General features: G+C 33.8%; 1 pseudogene across 3 annotated transcripts; it reads left to right on the top strand.

Moving 5' to 3' along the window:
* The first annotated feature begins 4,068 nt into the window (after positions 1-4,068).
* LOC145044302 (zinc finger A20 and AN1 domain-containing stress-associated protein 8 pseudogene) lies at positions 4,069-6,328 on the top strand (annotated as a pseudogene). 3 transcript variants are annotated; one of them, XR_013681272.1, is made up of 3 exons: positions 4,069-4,136; positions 4,295-4,337; positions 5,608-6,328. The product of XR_013681272.1 is annotated as a zinc finger A20 and AN1 domain-containing stress-associated protein 8 pseudogene, transcript variant X1 (transcript). The 3 variants fall into 3 exon arrangements; XR_013681274.1 differs by having other exon boundaries at positions 4,122-4,186; XR_013681278.1 differs by lacking the exons at positions 4,069-4,136; positions 4,295-4,337 and adding an exon at positions 4,355-4,607.
* Positions 6,329-11,114: the final 4,786 nt, after the last annotated feature.

The following is an 11,114-nucleotide window of genomic DNA, read 5'->3' as shown; positions in this document are numbered from 1 at the left end:
TCACAGAAGAACGAAATCCGAGATATTACCTGATTGATGCACTTTCTGTGTCCCCAATCCTCAGAACGTGATTCTCTTGCTGTTCCTTTAGCTAAACCTTCCTCTTCCTTGCACACAACTCTTCCAAACCCAACAATGGTCTTCAATCCTTGCTCCAGATGCACACAATCGTTCTAGGGTTCTTCTCAGTAAGCAAAAACGAACAATGACGGCCTAAGAGGCATTATATACGATCCAAACCAGACGGCTAGGGTTTCTGCTGAACAGCGTCGACTCGCCGAGTCCATATCTGGACTCGTCGAGTCCAGTCGCGAACCCGCGACCAAGCCTGTGGTCCTACTCGGCGAGTCAGGCACCAACTCGCCGAGTCCCCTCCTAAAATGCCCCAAAAATAGTTTTAAAGCAATACCTGAAATTCTGGGCTGTTACACCGTTTGCACATTGGGCTAGGATTTGGGACAAGATGACTCCATCAACCACTCACAAACAGGGACTTTCATGCACTCTAGACCTTCTCCCTTCCAGATCTGAGGTAGCAACCTCAGATCTAACCTCTAAACTCCAATACATCCAAAGATATGATCTCCAACATCCCCAAAATGATGCATCTAAGAAATAGCAGCTCAAAAAACGAGATATTACCTCAAAGGAATGCCCTAATTGAAATGAGACTCGAATTCAAACAAAGCCCCTTGCTCCAAGCCTTCAATCTCCCAAAATTCCTTCACAAATACATTCTCCAAGCTCCACTCCATCCAACAATGGTGCTTCTTCGTGATTTAGGGGTTTCTGGGGCTCAAGGGGTGATAAAGAGGCTGGGAGGGAAACATAATGATCTTTATATAAGGCTCAACCCCGAGAATTAGGGTTTTCTCCACTCAGCGCCTACTCGCCGAGTCCATTACCCTGACTCGTCGAGTCGGCCACTTAACACACGACCAAGTCGCGACTCTACTCGCCGAGTCCGCACATGGACTCGCCGAGTCACTCTTTCCCAATTTACTCTTTTAGCCCTTCAACTCTACTCTTAATATTTCGGGATGTTACAATACAGAGGAGGAGTTTGATCGTGGGTGCGACACCTTGTATGCTGGACGTATGAAGGTTATGCATGGTGTACGGGGAGGATAAGAAAACCTTATTTTAGGGTGTTGCACCCTATATATGGTCCTTAAGCCCCTAGGGGTGGCCTTTTTAGCAGCCTCCATTGCCCTAAAACCCTAATCTCGAAACCTAATAACCTATTTGAGTGTTCTTGAGCCTTGGTCTTGATTTTGATGGTTTATGCTCCTTAAAGTGAAAGAAGAAGAAGTTGGTGGGCTCATTATTTGGAAGGAAGCTTAAAGATCCAAATTTAACTCAAGCTCTTGGTGATTTTTGAGGTATAAAGTCCCAAACTTGATCTTTGTATGGTTAGATCTCTTCATGTCATGGTTTTTATGCTTTTGGTCCCTTTTGGGTTAGTTTGATGAGTTAAGTCGTTTGTGGGGCTTATCATTTTAGATATGGGCATATTATGAGTTTCTTAAGCTTAAAGGTGCAAACTTTATCGGGTTTATGTTCTCATTCATGCATTAAATCATCTCTCAAGTCCTTTTGAGCTTTAAGAGCTTCATTAAGCCATGCATGCATGTAAAGTTAGCAACTTTACGTGATAAACCATCTCAAGGAAGTTAGATCTAAGTTTTGGAGTGATATCTTAATGGATTAAGAGCTGGAAAATGGAAAATTGCAAAATGGAGGAGTACGTTGGGCGTATAAGCAGGCACACTCAACGTACAAGCCCTAAAGTAGGTACATTGCGCTTACGTGTTGAGTATGCCCCACGTACTCAACCAGTTGGGATTTGGACATTTTAGGCTTTTATTTGGGCCATACTGGACTTAAATGCTTAGGGCCTTGTTGGGCCATCAAGTTTTGGGTTGATGCATGTTTTGGGTTCTCTTGGAAAAGGCCCATGAAATGGATTTGGGCCCAATTTGGAAGATTGGGCCATGATTAAGCCTTGGATGATTATTTTGGCAATTGGGCCTTTTTGGATTGTAGGTTTGGGCCTTAGTCTTGGACCAAACTAGGTAAGGGGTAAAATGGTCTTTTTTCCTAATTTTAAACTGATGGTTATGGATTGGAATCTAATTATTAGTTGGATGTTATTTGGTATCGATAACTCTGGGATTTGTCGGACCAGAAGCAAGAGATTTATCAGTGTGATTCAGCAGTTCAAGGTGAGTTATCTCACTATGTTTAGCGGGTCGAAGGCACAAATGACAACCCATGATTTTGTTATGTTAGGAAGCTAGATGTTTGTGTAACTCTTGCATGTGTTATGTACTCTTATGCTTATCAGGCGGGGCCCGATTACCATTTTCTATGCTATGTATCTTTTGATTATTGCATGTGTATATGTTTATATGCTATATGTTTATGTATATGTCGCGTGGGCCCGATCTGTATACCGAGCGGGACACGATGATGGGCGGGGCCCATTATGTGTTCATTGTGTATGATATGTGGTATCTTGGGGACCTTACAAAGCTTTGTGTTTACAGTTTTCAGTTTGTGTTTCAGGTAATTCTAGTTCCAAAGGAAGGTCTCAGGATGATTGCACAACATACACCACTAGTTTCCGCATCTGTGTGATTTCCTCTGATTTTTTAGGATGTATTGATACATATTGATAACTTTGGTTTTATGATAAGGATGATGTTTATTAATCTAAAAACAAAAATTTTATGGCCTTATTTTTTGGATGTTACATGTAACTTTTCTGAGGCAAGTCTTAGTCTTCCGAGCTACTGCACTTGTAGGATCCTCTGTGGATTTTGGGGAAGAAATTTAAAAAATTAGAGATGAATTCATAGAGGATTCCATGATTGATTCAATTGTTGGTTTTTAAGGAGTAAATGGTAAATTAAGAGAGTAATTTTACCTGGGATGTGGAGATCCTCTGATGGGTTTCTGGCGGTACTTTTGGCTTGAGTAATCGTCCGATGGAATGATAATTTTTTTAACCCTAATTAATCACTTTTCATCCAAGACTTTCTTAATGATACAATGAAATGAAATCAAAATTGATGGTAATCGATATGTGTGAAATTAACAATTAAATGGGAGTTGTTTGAATTCTTCATTTGTTTGGAATAGTGAAAAAGGTCGATAGAACTGCCGCTGCACTTGCCGAAAACGAGCATGGTCGGTGAGTTCTCAATCAGGTCCTCCTAACAAAGAGAAACCCGACGAGTGGTTTTGTTGTTGAGACTACAATTGAGAAAGGAGATGGTTTTTCTTTTGAACGCTTTCAAGCCCCGAAGCAGCCTCTTGGACGTCGTTGGTTTCATCGAAGATAGTGTTTATGAAGCCCATGATTAGAACCATGGCGGCCATGGCGGACTAGACCATGAAAATGGTGGTTTGTACGGATAAGAAGCAATCAAATATGAAATCAACGATGCAAATAGTTGAAGAGGGTGAGAAGCGATGTAAATAGGCGAAAAAAGTGAAACAAAAAAAAGTAAGCAAAAAAGTAACGGGCATGTCGTTTTCAACCCCATCGTAATTAACATTTTCGTTTTATGTTTTTTAACCGGTCATATATTATAATAATTTGAAGCAGCCGGTGAGCTTAAAATGTGATTTGAACAAAATATGTATTCGGATGGTATTAGATATACAAATACAATAGTTCATTGGTATTTTTTGTAGTTACAAAATTTAAATGATACTTTTTAAACAATTTTGATACCAGTTACTTTTTTAAATCATAGGTGTGAGCTCCGTGTATTACACGAGTTGATTTAAAAAAAATATTAAACATTAAAATGTAAACAAAAAATATTTTTAATGTAAAACTTTAAAATAAAAAAGAAACAAATGTATTTATTGCAATTTAATATCATATATATGATATTTAATACTTTACATATATAAGTATATAATTTTAATTTTAAAAATTAAAACAAATTAAAAATTAACAAGTAAATAATATTTATTTTAAAAATACCACAAAATATTTTTTTTCCCTATTTAATCATCATAGAACCACCTGTCTTTTTTTCCCTATTTAATCATCATAGAACCACCTGTCTTTTTTTCATACCATATTTGGTAGTCAGGAGGATTTCTTGTTTAGCCCTAGGGTTTGTTTCTGTCATCTTAAAACCCTTTCATGTTCTCTATATCTGTATACGTACATATATGACTCTTCTATGATTAAATTTTCTTATAATTTGAAGTTTACGTTCCGGTTTTTCTGATCACGTTGTTGTTTGTTTTGTTTTCCGATTTGATACGGAAGGGGTTAGAATTCGGAAGAAACGCTACTCAAATTTCAGGAACAGGTTTTTTTTAATTTTTTCGAACTTACACTGCGTTTATTTGATTAGTTTACTGTTTGGTTTAAGTTTTGATGAATTTCTTTTGAGTTTTAAATTCAAAAGCAGTCCTTTCAAATGCAAAATCGACGTGGATTACGTTTTCCCTATTAGGATTGGCTTCTTTTGTAAAGTTTGGTGTCGGTCTTGGTTTTTATATCATATGAATTCATAGAATATGAAGTTGAATATTAGGTGGAACATGAAAAGGTGAATCACTTTTTTGGGATAGTGGAGGTAATGATTGTTATCTATTATTACTTTTTTTTCTTTTTTCGGCTCAGTAATGCTAAGCATTTTCGAAGGTCTTTCTTGGTGATGGCTGGAATCTGTGATACATAGGCATAGTTTTCTAATTGTTTTATAAAGTAGGAGATAAAAATGTGCCAAAGAGGAATCATGGTCATAGTGAGGGGAATTACAATTTCAATGGTATTTTTGTAATGGATATTAAGAGCTTGTTTTTCAATATTCTTTGTTACAAAAATAGGATTGGGATTTTGTGCTACTAGTATATGCTTGAAAGCTGATATTTCTGGCTTGTCTCTCTGATAGTAATTAATAATTAGGGTAGGATCCTGAAACTAGGAATTCTATGGAGGTTTTATTAGTTTTTATATGAGGTAGGCATATCTCTGATTTAGGGTGTGTATTAAAAAACTATGGTCTTACTAGATATTGGCAACTGAACTAAAAGAGCAACTACAAAACTAGATATAGCCGATGAATTGCAATCAGCATTCGTTAAATTACATGTAGTCAATGTGAAACATGGGTATACATAGATATAATACGAACAATCTTGGAAGAAAATAGGGAATCAACAAGTGATGTTTTTTTTTTTTTTTTTTTTTTTTTTTTTTTTTTAATAACATTATATAACCTTGGTTGACTCAACCAAGGGTTCTTGTTGAATTTGAATTTTTGAAATGGGCTCTTTTACTATATTAGTTTGGAACGAAAAAATATTAATTGTTGCTGGGAAAGAGACTAGTAGCTTAATTAGGTTTAATTGACCAAATCTGATTCCTTGTATTCTTTTTATTTCACTAACAAGTACTGTAGTTCTTTAGGAATGGATCCAAATTTGTTAATCCTGCTGTGGCGTTATTAATTATCTCAATTCTTATTAATGGTAATATAATATTATCATAGTATAGTAGAACAATTTATAGGCATGCATATATTTACAAAATCCTCTGTCTACTGAATTTGACTCGAGTTACATATTCCGTAGGACAATGGAAAAAAACGAAACCGGGTGGCAACAAGCTCCAGAAGCCCCAACTCTTTGCATAAACAAGTGTGGATTTTTTGGCACCCCAGCCACAATGAACATGTGTTCAAAATGTCACAAAAACATCATCTTAAATCAAAACCAAGCCAAACTCACTGCAAGCATCATCAATGGCGACTCAACCTCAACTAACCCCACCACCATTCCTCTCCATCCTCAACCACCTTCTGAGGTGGAGGCGGTGGTGGCCCAACCATCCACCGTACCACCACCACCGTCAGCTGGTCCGTCTCGGTGCACCGCGTGCAGGAAACGGATCGGGTTAACCGGGTTTAGTTGTCGATGTGGGAACGTGTTTTGTTCGGTTCATCGGTATGCTGACAAACATGAGTGTTCGATTGACTATCGCGCAATTGGGAAAGATGCGATAGCGAAGGCAAATCCGATTGTGAAAGCGGAAAAGCTTGACAAGATATGAGAGAGAGGGAAAGAGGGGTAAATATAAATTAGGCACTTATTGGTTATGGTGGTATGTATGGGGTGATGATTTTTTAAGTTGATTTCTTTGTGGTTATGTCCTTTGTTTTCATGAAATTTTTTTTATTTGTATGTGGATAGTCAAAGTCAAAGTCTCAGTCTCTTGTTGGGTATGACGAACATTCGAGCCTTTTTTGTTACATAGAACAAGAGGTTATTACAAAACACAGAAATTTAGACCCTATTTGGCTTGTATTGGATTGAGATGGTGTTATTTTTGCAAAGTATGTGACTATGTTTTATGTGAAGCAAAACAAAACAAAGAAGATTTGATGATAAATTCGTTGTTATCTGTTTCTAGCAAAAAGGTAAGCAATAGAGGCTAAGAAGTAGCATTTCTTAGTCGATCTAATTCTTAATTAGTCAATTTCATGTTTACGACCATAAATATAACAGAAGTAACTTGTAAAAACTTCAACTTTAACATTTGTTACTCTACTTTTGTTTTATATTTCATTAAAAAAAAAAGCAAAGCGAAAGCAAATTGTAATTTTGGCCGTCGAGTTTAGCATATATAATCTGAAACCGCTTTCTTACCTTTAAGAAGAATGTTTTTTTGTGGCAGAAGATAGAGGGAGGAAGAGTGGAACCTACTATCTACCACACCTCAAATACGTCCATCACACCCAATATGTAGATCTGGAAATGGGGCGGGTTTGGAGCGAATCGACCTTGATTCAAACCCTTTTAACAAATCTCAAAATCCGATCCAAATCCGCTCCGTAACCCACAGGGTTTTGAATAATCAAATCCATACCCTTATCCACCGAATCAATGGATATCCAAACCTGCCCAATAACCCTAGACTTTTTGAATTATTAAACATATTTTACTTAATTCATAAAATAATATTTCTTAAATAAAACAAAGGTTGATTTAGAAACCACATTATGTACTCGAGAACTTTCGATTGGAATTAAAAATCACTATTGTAGTAACTTCTGATTTATTTTTTACTATCAATTATAGTGATAAAAAATAGAATGACAAACTTTCTTTCAGTTGATGAATGAATTTATTGATTTATGAATGAAATATAAATGAAATGACATCATAATTCTTAGTAGAAGACTGAAAGTCTAGAAATCGACTCCTTGATTCTTATATATAAATAGTTTGGACTTTAGCATTTTCCCTTTGGACTTTCGTTTGGAATTAAAATTAAACTTTAAGCAATATAAAATATAAAGCAATAATTCAAAAATTATACGGGACGGGTTATAAACAAAGCGGATCGGTGATGATCCATACCCGACCCTTTTAATAAAAAGGGTTAGCGGGTATGAGTCGTTAAAGGGTAAACGAATCAAAAACTATGCTCCAAACCCACATAATTCTTAAGGGTTTGGATCGGATCAGGCTCAAAATCCGCTCCATTACCAGGCCTACCAATATGTCATATCATCATCTTAATCATAAATTGGTATTATAACACCAAATATAAAAATAAGCAACAACAAATAACATGTAACAACACCACTTGTTTTCTATTTTATTTTTTAATTTTTTTTATGTTTCTAATTCCCATTTTTTATTTTGTTTTATTTTTTTAATTTATGTCATAATAATTTAAAAAAAAAAAACATACAAACTAAATAACATATAATTAATATAAATATTAATTAAAAACTACATTACAATGAAAAAACATAAAACCAATAGGAGGAGGTGTGATTTTGTTTAAAGGAGAAATGTTGGGGTTTTGATCCATAGTAGGGAAAAGTTTTTTTTTTTTTGAAGATTTGAGAGTAATAAAAGATTTGTAAAATATAAAGGTCAATATATATATATATATATATATATATATATATATATATATATATATATATATATATATATATATTTGAAAAAAGATTGAAATTGTATTATTTCTTTTTTACATTTTTGACCGTTTTACAACGGTTGAAAAATTAAAAATATAGACGTTTGATCATTTTTGCTTCGAATTCTTCCCATTGTCGAGCGTTACACAGTAACGTATTATAACGTAACGCCTAATAGTGCACGTCGGGCGTGGTGTTCGACACGTTATAATGGTGTTTTTACACCTCTACATCGGATTAACGCGAATACGCGTTGCCCGTACCTAACAGTCTAATATATTTTTAGTAATATTGAAGGCTTTATTATTATTATTACTATTGTTATTAAAATAAAAAAATATTTCATGTTAATATTATTAAACAAAAGCATATATATATATATATATATATATATATATATATATATATATATATATATATATATATATATATGTGTGTGTGTGTGTTTTTGATACCTTTAAAAACGTATTTACACATATAAAATACGGTAAATACGTATAAATACATTTAAATAAAAAAAAAATTAACTTTTTAAAGGTAGGTGAACATATATGTTTCTTGTATGTTTATTATATATATATATATATATATATATATATATATATATATATATATATATATATATATATATATATATATATATATATATATATATATTACATGTAAAAACACGAAAATATATATATTTAAAATGTATTTATTTGATAATCTTAATATTACGAATTTAAAAATAATTTATTTCTTTTCATTTTTAATACTACTAATAATAATAATAATAAAGTCTTTAACACTACTATAGTCTACATAGATAGCATGTGTGAAGAAAGCAAATAATGAAAAGTTTAATTGGGATATGTGAAGAAAGCAAAGAATGAAATTTTTTTAGCCTAATTAGGGTAGGGATATGTTTTGGACCAAGGAGGTCGTAAGTTCGACTCCTCCTTCCTCTTTTCTTCGATGTGCTTGGAGAGCTAGGTAGGGGATTCAACACTTGTCGTGTCGCATCAGTTGTCATCATAATTGTCATTACAGGTTACATCAAAATCCTTTTCCATCTTGGCATGCATGCCACGTAGGCATATTATTTACTAAAATTGTTAAAATTAGCCAAAGTAAATAAATTATTGTTGGGATGCAAAGTTTTTCATTCATGATTTTGTAAATTTTTAACTTTTGTAAAACCCACTTGCATGTGGTGCTTTTAACATTTAGATCCATTTGGTAGTTAGAGTAAGAGAGAGATATGGAAACACCTCTATAAATAGTGGGTTTGTCCACTTGTAGAGGTGTGCTTGAGAGATATAGAAGTGAGTGTGTAAGTATGTGTTAATTATGTAGTCTAGATCTAGATCCTTTTTGAAACACCATATACATTCAATATATCTCTTAAACACCCAAATCACTATGTTCAATTGTGTAAGCTTTAATTCCGCATGCCAAACCATGTTCTTTGTCACTACAATTGGTATCAGAGCGGGTCTTCAAGATCAAGGTGATTTTTTGAAGAACGATTCTCGGTTTGGCAACTTTTATCGCAATTTAAGCAATTTTGGTGAGTCTCTCTTTATGATCTCTCGTAAATTCATTAAACTCGTGCGTAGCGTTTTTGAATTTTGATCAATTTGTTTCGTTGAATCTAATCTGTTTTTACCCCATTGGTGATTCAACAATTTGTTTTTAAATCGATCAAGCCCAAATCTGAATTAAAAAGTTTAATCCATTTAAATCCAAGTGTTTCGAGATGTTTACTGTTCATACAATTTGTTTAAAAGCCCAATCAAATAAAATTTGTTACTTTTCATGTTTGAGTCCAAATCAAAAATCGTTAGTGTTCATGACATTTTTGAACCCAATAAATTATAAAACTCATTCAATTGATATTACTGTTGGTCAATATTCCTCATCTTTACACGGTTTATCAGATTTTACATTTTGATGAAGCATATCTCGTTTTTCTTTATCAACGAGTTCATGAGTTTGTTTTCGTTTCTTTCTCTTTAAAAATCGATTGGTTATGACTGTTAATATGAGATTGGGAATCGATTTCGTATGATTTATTATATGACGAAATTGATTTTGGTCAAGCTAAAATTTGAGAAATCAAAAAAAATTGGTTGTTTGATCTGGAAGAATATGGTCAAGAATATTATGAAAAACAATAAAGAACAGCTCGAATATGGTATTTGATCTGAATTTGATCAGAAAAGTGTTTGATTAGTGTGTTTGTAAAATGATGGATTTTGATTTCGATGTCGATTTTATTCGTGTTCTATGTTCATCGGAGTCGTCTGACAATCGAGTCCAGTTGAAAATTCAATGAACGATGTCTAATTGATTGTTAATTAGTGATAGTATTGGATGATTTTAGATCACACTTGGAGTTCAATTTCGTTATCTGTGAACGAAGATGTGGGTGTTGACTTTTTGAAGTCAAACTTTGTTCGATTGATTTGGATGTTTTGGATTTGTTATGGGTATTGTTCTTGGAGTTATAATCGACTACAATAAGACGATGTTCGAAGTTTGAACTTGGATTTGTAGTCGATGGGTCGAAGGTTTGGATTACAGTTAAGGGGTAAATTAAAAACGAAGCCTTGGGTATTGGAATCGATGGGTGGAACGAAGAATGAAGAACTAGGTTAAAATACGAAAGGGGGTATGTTCATTACTGTTCATAATAGAGTCTTCGTATGCTTCATATCTTTGGTTAATTGAGGAAGATGAAATTGTGCACGAAGTTTGTATTTGGGTTTAATTGGGAAAAAAGAAGAGGGTTTGTATTTGGGTTTAATTGGGAAAAAAGAAGAGGGTGTTTAGATTTTGAATTTTCGAAGGGTATATGCTGAATATTCGAAGGGGTAATATTGGAAATTTATACGAAGATTTTTCCTGTTCATAATTTACTCTTGGTATGCTTACTCTTCGTATGAATTGAAAAAGAAAAGAAAAGTTTCAAAAACAGCCCCTGAACCTTCAAATTTTTAACACTTCGAAAATTAAAGCAAGTTTCGTATGTTTAATACTTTTCATCCAACTTCGAAAATTATTTGTGACTTCGTATTTTTGGTACAAGTCTTCGTATGTTTGAGAAAAAGGGTAGAATTTACGAAGATGGTCCCTGAAACTTCGAATTTTTGGCAGTTTTCA

This window comes from Lactuca saligna, chromosome 1 (assembly GCF_052625555.1).
Source record: "Lactuca saligna cultivar CGN05327 chromosome 1, ASM5262555v1, whole genome shotgun sequence".
Taxonomy (NCBI): domain Eukaryota; kingdom Viridiplantae; phylum Streptophyta; class Magnoliopsida; order Asterales; family Asteraceae; genus Lactuca; species Lactuca saligna.
This window is presented reverse-complemented; position numbering and strand designations above follow the sequence as displayed.